The sequence below is a fragment of the Sus scrofa genome, chromosome 8 (assembly GCF_054392235.1).
Source record: "Sus scrofa isolate SSC_HxYL_T2T_F1_AM1 chromosome 8, Sscrofa_HxYL_maternal_Yorkshire_Landrace_v2.0, whole genome shotgun sequence".
Lineage (NCBI taxonomy): Eukaryota > Metazoa > Chordata > Mammalia > Artiodactyla > Suidae > Sus > Sus scrofa.
In genome coordinates, this window is record NC_139390.1 from 32,661,509 (window position 1) to 32,674,793 (window position 13,285).

General features: G+C 43.2%; 1 protein-coding gene and 1 long non-coding RNA gene across 51 annotated transcripts in view; one reads left to right on the forward strand and one right to left on the reverse strand.

Annotated features, from left to right (window-relative positions):
• The window catches only part of LIMCH1 (LIM and calponin homology domains 1), a 357,562-nt gene that overhangs the window by 305,088 nt on the left and 39,189 nt on the right, over positions 1-13,285 (forward strand). The window lies entirely within an intron of this gene.
• Positions 311-8,559, reverse strand: LOC146400408 (uncharacterized). The gene is made up of 2 exons (XR_014812360.1): positions 5,856-8,559; positions 311-4,805 (listed from the first exon to the last, which is right to left on the reverse strand). It is a non-coding gene; the product is annotated as an uncharacterized LOC146400408 (long non-coding RNA).

The window sequence follows — 13,285 nt, forward strand, 5'->3', positions numbered from 1 at the left end:
GGCTGGCATAACAAGGCGCCACAAATGCAGTGGCTGAAACCAGAGAAGTTAAGTGTCTCATATACCTGCTGGCTGGAAGTTCAAAGTCCAGGCGCTGGGAGGGCTGGTTCCTTCTGTTGCCTACGAGGGAGAATCTGTTCCTTATTCCTCTCCTAGCTTCTGGTGGTTGGCTGGCAGCCTTCAGCATTCCTTGCCCTAGAGATGCACCACCCTGATCTCTGCCCTCATCGTCATGTGATGCTCCCCCCTCTGTGTTGTCCATGTGTCCAAATCTCCCCTTTTGTATAAGGACACAAGTCCTACTGCATTAGGGGCCCACTGCACTCCAGGATGACTGCATCTCAATCCCAATCTGCCCAAATCCTATTCCCAAATCACATTCTGAGATACTAGAGTTTAGGACTTACAATACCTAAGTTTGCGGGAGGACCTGATTCAGCCGTAACAGGCTCAGCACTGGTGTCACATCAGTTTTGAATAAAAAGCCTTTTCTTGTCTCCACGTGACTGGTATCTAGTGTTATAGAAACATAAATAAATCTCTGAGATACCTTCTTTTCTGTTTTTTCAGGGCCCCATCAGGCATGTTAAAACCATTTGAAAATAATTGGTGCCATCAGAACCTGACTCTTCATCTTTGACATTATATATAAAAGGCTATCTTTCTTGTTAGTTAAAAAAAAAAAAAACCTCATTAAAGGGCGCTCCCTGATGGCCTAGTGGCTACGTTTCCGGCGTTGTCAATGCTGTGACTTGGGTCACTGCTGTGGTGCAAATTCAGTCCCTGGCCTGGAAACTTCCACTTGCCGCAGGCATGGCCAAAAAAAAAAAAACTTCATTCAAGATCAAATTGATTTTTTACTGGTTTAGTCCTTGAAATCCAGAGTAATTAGAAGTACAGTTGAATGGCACACTGCGAAATGTAGGGTAGTTCAAGAATAGCAGAAGCAAGAATTCAAAATAACCTTACATTTGCATCTTCGGAGTATAAATTATCAAGAAGATTACATTTTTTCTTAGATCTCTTGCTGGCGCTCATGCTGGTTTTGCTGATCAAACCTAAGCTGTCACTATCACAGATGCAGCCTGGCTTTGGGGGCAGAAACTGGACTCTGTTCGACCTCATTTGTCCTCACCCGAGGCTGATTTCCGCAATTTTAATTTATAGTGTTTGGGCTGGTATTATAAAGCATGGGAGAAACTGTCAAGAATTCTTCCCCCAGCACCTAGAAAGGTTTGGTCCGGAGGGAAACTTGTCTTCCAGCTCCAGGACTAAGTTAAATGACCCAGCTCGCTAAACCCACCCAGAGGATTAGATATTATTGTTCTTATCTCTGGGATTTGTCCTTTGAAGAATAAAATATGTTTTCTCAGAGGAGTTGGGAGGATGCATGTCTTCCCTGCAGTGCTCAAGCCCTAGGAAGGGATTTAAGTTGGAATAGACCAAAATAACTTCCTCACCATGGGACCATGTTTGTTGGGCTCCAGGAGCAAAGCTTTGGGATCCAGGCAAAGGCTGAATCTCTCCACCGGGAATTTAACTCCGATTTTCATTGGCATCAATGTTACCACCTCTGAAGGGCTCTTCCAAATTATCATGAGATAGGATGTTGAGCTCCGCTAGCAGTGTGGAAACGTTACTGGTAGAGTCACCATGAACTTATGCTCTTAAATGTCAATGAGAAGTTCCCCAAATGCATTAGCCATTACCCAGGTGGAACTGCCACCCTTGTCCCATTCCAGAGCCACGCTGGCCTTGGTCAAGCCCAGTAGGTTAATTATAAGAACAAATCCTAAGGGCTCTGCTATCAGGCACGTGTCTACTCACTGTCTTTACTTCTTCTGCCCTGTGACCATTTTGTGGTTTAAGTTTGGGGGAAACCTGCCTTTAGATGAACAGATTTTTTTTTTCCCAGCAAAATCTAAAAGGAATAAGTGAGGAGACCAGATGACGTAAGGTCTAAACTTCCTACACCAACTATTAAATCTCTCTTGTTTAGACCTTTTAACCCTTTTGTGGGGGGAAAAAAAAAAGCTTTCCCCATCCTGTATGGTGTCTGAACAGAGGAAAAGGGGGTTTTGTTTGTTTTTTGGGGGGTTTCACTAAACCTCTGTTTAAAAAAATACTCATTCTTGGAGTTCCTGTCGTGACTCAGCAGAAGCAAATCTGACCAGCATCCATGAGGATGCAGGTTCGATCCCTGGCATCGCTTGGTGGGTTAAGGATCCTGCATTGCTGTGGCTGTGATGTAGGCCAGAGGCTACAGCTCTGATTGGACCCCTAGCCTGGGAACCTCCATATACCGAGGGTGCGGCCCTAAAAAGATAAGAACAAAAAACACTCATTCTCAATAATGACTAATTTTCTTATTTTTACAACGAGCAACATAAAAATAAGGGCCTATTCTCTTCTACTGCCAGGCATTTTCCACTTTAATAGTGTTATACTACTAACTCTCTAATGGCAAAGAGAAAAGGGTTAAAAGATATCACCTCTGTTACATAGCCCCCCAAGTATCCTGTTTCAAAAGAAGCAAAATTGGATGATCTGAAAGACATCGTGTTATTTCAGAAGTTTATACACTATAACAAGCCCCAAACAAAAAGTGGCCTTGTGGACTTTTTTTCTGGAAACCAGCCTAATCCCGGGCAGCCTCAGGATGTAGGTCTAAACTCATGGAAGATCCTGGGAGCCTGTTACTCTGGGGGGGGGGGGGGGACTGCCTAGTTTACAGTAGTTTCTAGTTCAGTAAACTCTAGTGCTGATGGAGAGGTCATAGCGTTTATTTACCCCGTCTCTACTACTTAGGTGCTTGAATTAACTGTGGCAGGGTTATTACAGTATTTTCTGGGTAGATAACTACCTGTATATCTACTAGACTACAAGCTGAGGTATTAACTGCACTACACAAAATTTTGGCGCATTACCAAAACATTCTTCATACCCGCTTACAACTTAATGACATTCAGAGTATCTTATCCTAAGAATGATGTGAAAAGAATCTCTTCTCCAGGAAACCTCCTCCTCATTTCACTTCCTTCTCCATATCCCAAGGAAAGCATCTCTTGACTGTGTCACAGCCAGCATATGCCCATTGCAAGGGTAGAATGCACTGGTCATGGCAGAACACGGTGACCAGCTTAAAACAGGAGCCTGTATGTCACAGCCTCCCAGGGCTTTTCACCAGCTCGGGCTTGATTTGCTGTTTCTAATTCATCTGCCCCACTCCGTGGGGCTGTCAAAGGAATAGTGTTCTTCTTTTTAAATGGTGTCTTTCTTCCAAAAACTGCATTCCCAACAGATACACTTTTTACAGAGGAGTAGCCTCACCCACCACTAAAATGTCACAGTTCCTTCAGGGCGAGCTGGAACGGTTGAAAGGGCACAGCGGCAGGAGGCAGGAGCATTAATTCAGACTCAGAGGCAGCGCAGCCCCCAGGGGTGGCCGCCAGACTCCAGTAGGCGATGGGGAGCGGGTGGAGTGTCCGCCCCTTGGATCAGCACGACCACTTCTGTACGACACTATGTCATGTCTTCAGGTTCCTTCTACCTCATCTTTCTCATTTGAAACTCTTGGGACCCTGGACTCTTACTTTTAGAAATAGATTCTAAATTAAGGTTGGCTTGTTATTAATATTTAACACCCTGGCTGTATCTATGGATACCAACAAACTCCAAATCATCCTCAGTTGACTCACCTTTAAGGTAATGGGACTGTGATAGCAGTTGCTTTCCCAGTGATTGCATATTAACTGATAAGCATGAATGAATGACCTACCCTGTGCCCCATTTTTTTTTATTAAAGTAAGTTGTTATTTACAATGTTGTGCCAATTTCTGCTGTATAGCAAAGTTATATATATATACACATATGTATATATATGCATTCTTTTCCTCATATTATCTTCCATCATGTTCTGTCACAAGAGACTGGATATAGTTCCCTGTGCTACGCATCAGGATCTTGTTGCTTATTGATTCTCAATGCAATAGTGTGCATCTACTAATCACAAACTCCCAGCCCATCCCATTCCTTCCCCCTTCCACCTTGGCAACCACAAGGCTGTTCTCTATTTCTGTAAGTCTTTCTCTTTTTGTAGATAGCTTCATTTGTGCCATATTATAGATTCCACATGTAAGTGATATGTAGTATTTGTCCTTATCTTTCTGACTTAGTTCACTTAGTATGAGCATCTTTAGTTGCATCCATGTTGCTGCAAATGGCATTATTTCATGCCTTTTTGTGGCTGAGTAATATTCCATTGTGTGTGTGTATATATATATGTGTGTGTGTGTGTATCACATTTTCTTAATACATATATGTTAAGAGTATATATAATGCCTTTTTATGGCTGAGTAATATTCCATTGTGTATATTCTTAATCCATTCATCTGTCAATGGACATTTAGGTTGTTTCCATGTCTTGGCTATTGTGAAGAGTGCTGCTATGAACATATGGGTGCATGTATCTTTTTGAATTATAGTTTTATCTGGATATATGCCCAGGAGTGGGATTGCTGGGTCATATAGTAATTGTATATTTAGTTTTCTGAGGAACCTCCATATTGTTTTCCACAATGGTTGCACCAGTTTACATTCCCACCAACAGTGTAGAAAGGTTCCCGTTTCTCCACACCCTCTATAGCATTTGTTATTTGTAGACTTACTAATGATGACCATTCTGGATGGTGTGAGGTGGTATCTCATTGTAGTTTTGATTTGCATTTCTCTAATATAATCAGTGATGATGAGTATCTTTTCATGTGCCTACTTCTGTACCCCATTTTTGAAAGAGGAAAAATAAACTCAGGAGTTCCCGTTGTGGCTCAGTGGGTTAAGAACTCGACTAGTATTCATAAGGATGCAGGTTCGTTCTCTGGCCTTGCTCAATGAGTTAAGGATCCCGTGTTGCCACACGCTGCAGCATTGTTTGCAGATGCGGCTCAGATCTGGTATTGTATGGCTGTGGTGTAGGCTGGCAGCTGCAGCTCTGATTTGACCCCGAGCCTGGGAACTTCCATGTGCCATGGGTGCGGCCCTAAAAAGGAAAAAAAAAGAAAGAAAGAAAAAGAAACTCATAAAATTGCTGTGAAAGCAGTTTTCATAAAGCAGCTGGGAAAGTATTTAGAGTAATATTTAATGAAGTGCTAGATAATAGAGTCAGAAGACTAGAGGGATATAAGATGGCACAGGACAGGGGAGATCACTCTAGGTTGGGGTTAGTCTAGTCGGGAATGTTTTATGTGAAATGTGGATTTTGAAACTTGTGGGATTTGCTTTGGAATGGAGGAGAGACGCAAGCTCTTCCATGCACTGGAACTGGCAGAAGCCAAGTCATGGACAGTGGTGAGGAGCCCACAAGAGGACCCTGAGAGGGGACCGCAGGGCAAACAGGTGAGGAGGACTAGACGCCACGCACTGCCATGGCCCGTCCCGGTTTTCCCTGAGACTTTTCCAAGTGGAAATCTCACACTCACTTCTTTTACATTTTAAAATATTGGCTTCGTTAAGAAAACCATATCATAGCCCACATACTAGGCTCCTAGACTCCAGGATTGGAAAAGAATTTGGAAAGTCTTCTAGTCTAAGGACTCATCTTTTAAATTTTATTTTATTTTTTATATTTTAGGGCCGCGTCTATGGCATATGGAAGTTCCCAGGCTAGGGGTCAAATCAGAGCTGCAGCCTCCGGCCTACAGCACAGCCACAGCAAAGCGGGATCCAAGCCACATCTGTGACCTACACCACAGCTCATGGCAACCCCAGATCCTTAACCCACTGAGTGGGGCCAAGGATTAAACCTGAGTCCTCATGGATACGAGTCAGGTTCCTTATTGCTGAGCCACAACGGGAACTCCAAATCGAAGGACTAATTTATCCTATTTAGGGACCTGCAGAGAGATGTTTTGAAAGATGTTTGATGTCTCCCTTAAAGCTAATCCAGGTTTTCTTGATCCACATGAGTTATACTTGTGTTTGAATCCCTTCCTGCCTTGATGGTGCCAAAAATGACCCTTTCCTAAAATACCTAAAGTACACCACACGGGAATTCCCTGGTGGTTCAGTAGGTTAAGGATTTGGCATTGTCACTGCCGTGGCTCGTTGCTGTGGTAGGTTTGATCCCTGGCCCGGAAAGTTCCATATGCCACGGGTGTGGCCAAAAATAATAATATAATACTCCATGCACTAAGTCAAAGGTCAAACCCACCTGAGCCTGAGCTTATATATATATATTTTTTAAAGTGTAATAATAGCATAGGCAATATTGTGAGAGTTCAGATATATAGAGCCCTTAGCATAATGTCACGGTGACTCAGACTTGCCCTTGAATTGTTTGTAACAGTGTCATTCAACTAACAGAAGAGAGAAAGTTACCATATAGTTTTTCAGAAGCCTGAAAGAGTGATAGGTGCAAAGTTTTTAAGGTTAAAGTAAGGTCGTTAAAATCCCCGTCTTGAACAGATGTGAATTTCAAACACATGGGATGGATTCCCTGTCATCTTCCAGCTCTGCCCGGCAGTCGTTCCAGCGGTAATTCTGGAGGAAGCATGCAGACATGAGCAGATTTTTCCAGAGGATGATCGCCCTTGCAGATGTGCACATGCTTCCTCCTGCAGCTCATTTTGCTTCTCCTCTTATTCACTTTTCCCCGGTTGTGGCTTCCTTCTGCCACCTAGACTGCACCCCGCGACCCCCAGGACTCCCACCACTTGACCTCCCTCTTGCCAACTCATCCCAATCGATGTCCTGCACACCCTTCCCGCCGGCGGTCACCTCCCCCCAGATTTGTGGCAATTCTCCTTCTTGAACCAACAGCCAGACTCAGCTGTTAGGTATCTGAACGACTTCACCTGCATTTTCCAAGCTAACTAACAAGATAGGTCTGTTTTTTCCACCTGGACAAAGCTCTAGGCCCGCCTTTTAAAAATTCAGTTCTTTGGTAATGTTTTCAGATTCAAGAAAACAGACAATCGGATCTTTCTTGAAGCATTTCATTTTGCACTGAGAGCAGGGTGAAGGCATTTGAGTAGGTGCTGTTTTCCTTACAACTGAGACCAACTGCAGATTCCTTTGAGATGGCTAATGTCAAGAGATATTTCTCTAGAAACTTTTTCTCAACACAGAAATAGTTGCAAGAGCATTAGATTGAATGCTCTTTTAAAAGTCATTAGAGGTATTTAGGATGCAGTGGGTTAAGGATCTGGCATTGTCTCTGGGGCGGTGTGGGTTGATCCTGGCTCAGCACGGTGGGTTAAAAGGTTACGGCGTTGCCTGCTGCATCTGTGGCTCAGCTTCGATTTCTGGCCTGGGAACCTCCACACAGAGGGAGGGAAGGAAGGAAGGAGAGAAAGAAAGAAAATGTGAGGTTCGTCTTCTCTGCGCTTTCTTTTCCTCGGTCCTTGCCTACACACAGCAAGGATTTGGAGGTGCAGGCTGAGAAGCACAGCAGTGGAGCCAGGTTTGGAGCCAGTTTTAGAGCCAGCGGGCTTCGTTCCCCAAGGATGCAGACAGGCAGTCTGGCGGGAGGTTGTGCTGGCCTGGAGGAGCTGCAAGAGCACAAGGATAGACCCACCGGTCTTGCCACATAGGGATGGAGGCAGGTGGTCTCTCCAGGCAGGAGCAATCAGCTCAGGATGGGAGCAGTTCTGGGTTGGAGGGAATTTCCTCTTGAACCAACACTGCAGTGTAGCAGCTCTGACCTGGGCTCTTTTAATGAGTGGCTCCAGTCCACTGCCCCGAGCCCGTTGCCCGGAGTGAAAAACGCTCCTGCTGGTTGCCTCGGAGTTTGCAATCAAGAGTCAGGTAGCAGGAGTTCCTGTCATGGCTCAGAGGTTAACGAACCCAGCTAGTATCCATGAGGACACAGGTTCAATCCCTGGCATTGCTCACTGGTGTTGCCCTGAGCTGTGGTGTAAGTCACAGAGGGCTCAGATCCCGCGTTGCTGTGGCTATGGCGTAGGCTGGCAACTACATCTTGATTCCTAGCCTGGGAACCTCCATATGCTGTGGGTGCAGCCCTAAAAAGACCAAAAGAAAAGAAAAAAGAATTATGTAGCAATGTACAGCAAGTTTTACCGATGCCCTCAGAGAGAGCAGGCCACCTTGGGTAGGGACTGGCCCTGGCTACAGCTGGGTCTCTCCTTATATTCCTATATCGTGGATCAGTTTGGGGATCCCTATTCTCTTGCCCCAGGCCACTAATTTCCTCCTACACCCTGAGTGTCTAAGGGGGTGCATTTGGATCCTCTGATGGGTTTCAGGCAAGGACCCCTTATTTGCATGGGAAAAAGATTCCAGGGAGATGCTCCAAGAGCATTCCTCTGGTATCTGCATGGCTTCATTGTTTGATGGCAGGTCTCCTGTTTTTGGTAACGATAAATGGCCCATTTTGAATCACCCAGGTCGGTGTTCTTATCCTATCCTGCATAACAAAAGAAAGGAAGGAAGGAAAGAAGGGAGAGAGAGAAGGAAAGAAAGAAAAGAAAAGGGAAAAAAAGAGAAAGAAAGAAAGAGAAAGAAAGCAAGCAAGAAAGGGACAATTAAAAAAAAAAAAAAAAACACCTAGTCCATCTGACCTGGATCAGACCTGCACATGGTTTGAAAAGTTTGAGGAGTGGGGAGCCTAGGGCTGCATGTAGCTCCTCTTTTGTCCAGTGAATATAGGTATTTGGTGACACAAAAGTGAAAGGGGAAACACACACGTGGCTTATGTGGCACCTGAGTCCTGATGCCAAGACATAAATAGTCTGGTTTTCCAGGCTGGTGTCCAGATGAGTTATTCAAGACTAGAGCCGGGAAATCACTCTGAGTCACCGAATAGTAGCTCAGGAAAGGACCTTGGACATCTCGTCTTCCAGCCCGCGGTGGTGAAATGATTCGTGCAAGCTCCATCCTCTGTCCTAGAAGCAGGGCCCCTCAAGCAGCCCCATTCTTCCTCTCCTGTCCCGTATTTCCAATTCATTCCTCAGAGTTGGGCTCTGGACTGGTCCACCAGTAAGGTTCTTGTTAAAATGAGCAGCCCGTGCCAGGTAGATTTGTGGCGGGAGGGACCACGTCCCTCTCAAGCCAGGAGACTATCACCTCCCACTCGTGGCCTCAGGGCTCGGTCTGGCACCAGAGCCAGTTTGGATGGTGTCCTCAGTCAAGGGAAAGCCAGCTCCTGGCTTGGGCGCCTGTAACCTCTCTATGCTCTCATTCATTCGTGTCCAGGGATCTGTTTTTATTTACTTGCTTTCATTCTTGAGGCAGTGTTACCAGTTGGAGAAGGGAAAGCATCTCTTCTGTTCAGATGTAACCGAAGGGAAGTGTGGGTCAGAAAGCACATTTCCTAGCGAGGCGGGTGTGTTTCTCCCGCGTCTCTTCGCCCTGGTTAAAACTGCCAATTTCGAACTCATTTCCTTTGCAGTAATGATGGGAGTACAGAAGTAACAAGGCTTCAGATGTAGGATCCAGACAGAAGTTAATTCAACTGGCTTTGGGGATTTCCTTTGATTCCATACAGTCTATATGCATATGTAACAGAATACAGAAAACCATACAGAGAATGGAAGCTCCCTCTTACTCCAGCCACTCCGAAATCAAGAGTTTCAAAAATGTGTCCTTCTCTTCTTTTTCTCGGTGTATTTATAATATTTTTTTTTAACATGGGCTCATGTTATTCACATTGTTGTAACTTGCCTTTTCTCTTAATTTATCTTGAATATTTTGCTAGTCATAGCCTGATTTGGGTGACTAGGATGCATTGAAACGAAACCTGTGAGTATAATTGCCATAAGTCTTGTATCTAACATTGGCTTACCTGGCACGGATTCCATGTTGGCTCTTTGCCAGATACAGTGCTGGGCCCCCGGACACCTCCACCCCCACCCCTAACCTGGCTTGGATGGAAAGCTCCAAGACGCGGGGATGGCTGCGGTGGTCTGGCCTCAACTGCCCTGGGAAGTGAAGACATGGCTAAATTGCCCCCTGTCCTGAGAGATTCTGGAGGGTTCTCATCTTTTGCATGATAAATGGATGAGAGGTCGAAAGGAAAGGATGAGCCCGAATGGATGAGAGGGACAGGGTGTGGCAAAGGCAGTTTGAACCATTGTAGCAATAAACTTGGGATGCTCTGGTTCTGGCCCCATTCTTATGGGTCAAGAACCTTTAAATACCTGAGGATGACTTGGAAGTGGGTGTGACTCCCAGCTCAGATGGTGGAGCATTGAGGCTACCCGCACAGGTCAGGGTTCCCACCTCCCCACCTACTAGCAGCATGATACTGGATAAGTCGCTTAGCCTCCTGGGCCCCAGCTTCCTCACCTGTGTATAAAGGGAATCTTATTGGTACAAACTTAATAGACTTGTGCTGAGAACTAAGGAAGATAATTATACTAACACGTGTAAATACAGTAAATATTGATTGTGGCTACAGCAACAATAGTATGTAACCTTCATTTTAAGCGAAGAGAAATTGGGTCATCTGGGTGTTCAGTGTTTGAGTGTTAAGCCACAGAGAAATGCATCCAGAGGAGTTCCCATCATGGCTCGGCAGTTAACGAACCCAACTAGTACCCATGAGAACCTGGGTTTGCTCAGTGGGTTAAGGATCCAGCATTGCTGTGAGTGTGGTGTAGGCTGGCAGCTACAGCTCTGATTTGACCCCCAGCCTGGGAATCTCCATATGCCACGAGTGCACCCCTAAAAAGACAAAAAAAAAGAAAAGAAAAGAAAAGAAAAAAAAATAAATACATCCAGAAACATGAACATTCCTGAAAGTGGCAGTTCTGAATTACTGGAATGAGGTGTGCTAGTAAATAGTCCTTAGTGAAGTGGTGCTTGAGGATTTTGTCTCCTTTGCATTATAAATCACGTCTAAAGGACTTCATGAATTATGGGACTTCATGTACACTTGCCACATTTGAGCATCTCTAAATCAAATTATAGCTTATAAAAAATAGTGTGTCCTGTTTAACAGGCAGTGTATTTTCTTTCTTAATAGTACCTAAAATAATATAATTAAAATTGATGGCATCTAGGATTTAATAAAATATGTCCATTCATTTGTTCCTGTTTGGGCTGGGAAGGCTTTGGCTCAGTCTTTATAGTTATTTATTTCTATTCATTGGAAACACCAGTGTTCTCAAGAACTTTATTATTATTTTTTTTTTCCTTTTTTGGCCACCCCATGGCATACGGACTTCCTGGGCCAGGGATCAGATCCAAGCCGCAGTCGTGAACTAAGACGCAGCTGTGGCAACACTGGATCCTTAACCCACTGTGCCGGGCTGGGGATCGAACCAGTGTCCCAGTGCTTCCAAGATGCTGCTGATCCCGTTGTGCCACAGTGGGAATGCCTCAAGAACTTTATTCATCAATATTTATCTGCAAATGTGTTTCCCAACCTCAGATAGTTTTCTATAATCTAACCCATTCAGGGAGAAAACCTAAAAATCATTTCAGACACTATTTTATATATTAAAAATCAGTATCTCTGATAGTATTCATATATTTACATCATAAAACAAATATCAATATATTAATAATGTTAATATTTCTCTGTATTTTTTGGGGGGACACTTTAAATTATAAAGCCCAGATTATTCTTTTGTAATCCTGGACTGGTTGTTCTTCACATGCTACTATCATATCAGTAGTTCATATAAAGTGTATACACACACATACACACCGTTTATATATATATATATATATAACTATTATTCTAAAAAAAAAGACTTTGGTTTATTTAACTATTTATACTCATTACGTTTCTTAAGGGGCTCCAATTCAGGCTTATTGATATATTAAAAAGTTACAAGTTCCCATCATGGCTCAGTGGATAACGAACCTGACTAGTATCCATGAGGATGGGGGTTTGATCCCTGGCCTTGATCAGTGGGTTAAGGATCTGGCATTGCTGTGAGCTGTGGTGTAGGTCAAAGATGTGGTTCTGATCCGGTGTTGCTGTGGTTGTAGTATAGGCTGGCAGCTGCAGCTCCAATTCGACCCCTAGCCCAGAAGCTTCCAGGCATGCCTGTGGGTGCAGCCCCTAAAAAGACAAAAGACCAAAAAAAAAAAGTTACAAAATCCTTTAAGTAATATAAATGTAATGCTTATTCCTGCCTAGGGTTTTAAAGGTGGATTTTAATTTAATATTCTGTTCTTCCAGAATTGATGCATGGTTACTCATCATTAGAAAATGACCATTTAGTTATGAAATGTCAAAACTACCCCATCCTCCAAAAGGAAAAGCACATTTTTGCTGCTAGATGTTATTATTAAATCCTTTAGCAGCTTGAAAGGCTTACTGCTTAAACTTTGTGTCTTTTTTTCAACTTTGAAAATTTGCAAATAATTTTTTTTACAAATTTTTCCCATTTTTAAAATTGTGCTAAAATATACATAAAATAAAATTCACTATCTTAACCATCTTAAAGTGTACAGTTTGGTGATATTAAGTACATTCGCGTTGTGCAACCACTACCACATCCACTTCCAAACTCTTTATCTTGCAAAATTGAAACTCTGTACCCATCAAACACTGACTCCCCATTATCCCCTCCCGCAAGACCCTGGCAACAATCACTTTACTTCCCCCCCCTCTCCCCTTTTCCTCCAGCTCCAGTCTCTGGTAACTAACTACCACTCATGTTACCGTGGGTCTGGCTTTTCTTTATTGTAATCTTTTAGATCATGCGATATTTTTCTTTCTGTGCCTGGCTTATTTCACTGGGCATAATGTTCTCCAAGTTCATCATGTTATCTCAAATGGCAGGATTTTCTTCTTTTTTAAGGCTCAGTAATATTCCATTGTATAGTGTGTATAAATTAATCTGTATATACAAATTACATATGTTTATAACTTTAATATTTATATATCGCAATATATGAATTGTATATTATGTAGTATATATATATATACTCACACACGTCTTCTTTATCTATTCATCCATCAACCTGTAAGTTGTTTCCATATCTTGGCTATTGTGAATAATGCAGCAATGAACATGGGGGTATAGATGTCTCTTCAGGATAACTGATTTCATTTCCTTTGGATATATACTCAGAGGTGGAATTGCTGGATCGTATGATAGTTCTATTTTCATTTTTTTGAGGAACCTCCATACTGTTTTCCGTAATGGCTGTACCAATTTACATGCCCACTGTCAGTGTACAGTAGTTCCCTTTTCTTCACATTCTCAACACTTGCCATCTTTTAACTTTTTGATAATAACAATCCCTAACAGGTGTGAAGTTATATCTTTTTGTGGATTTGATTTCCCCAATAAGTAGTGATGTTGAGCAT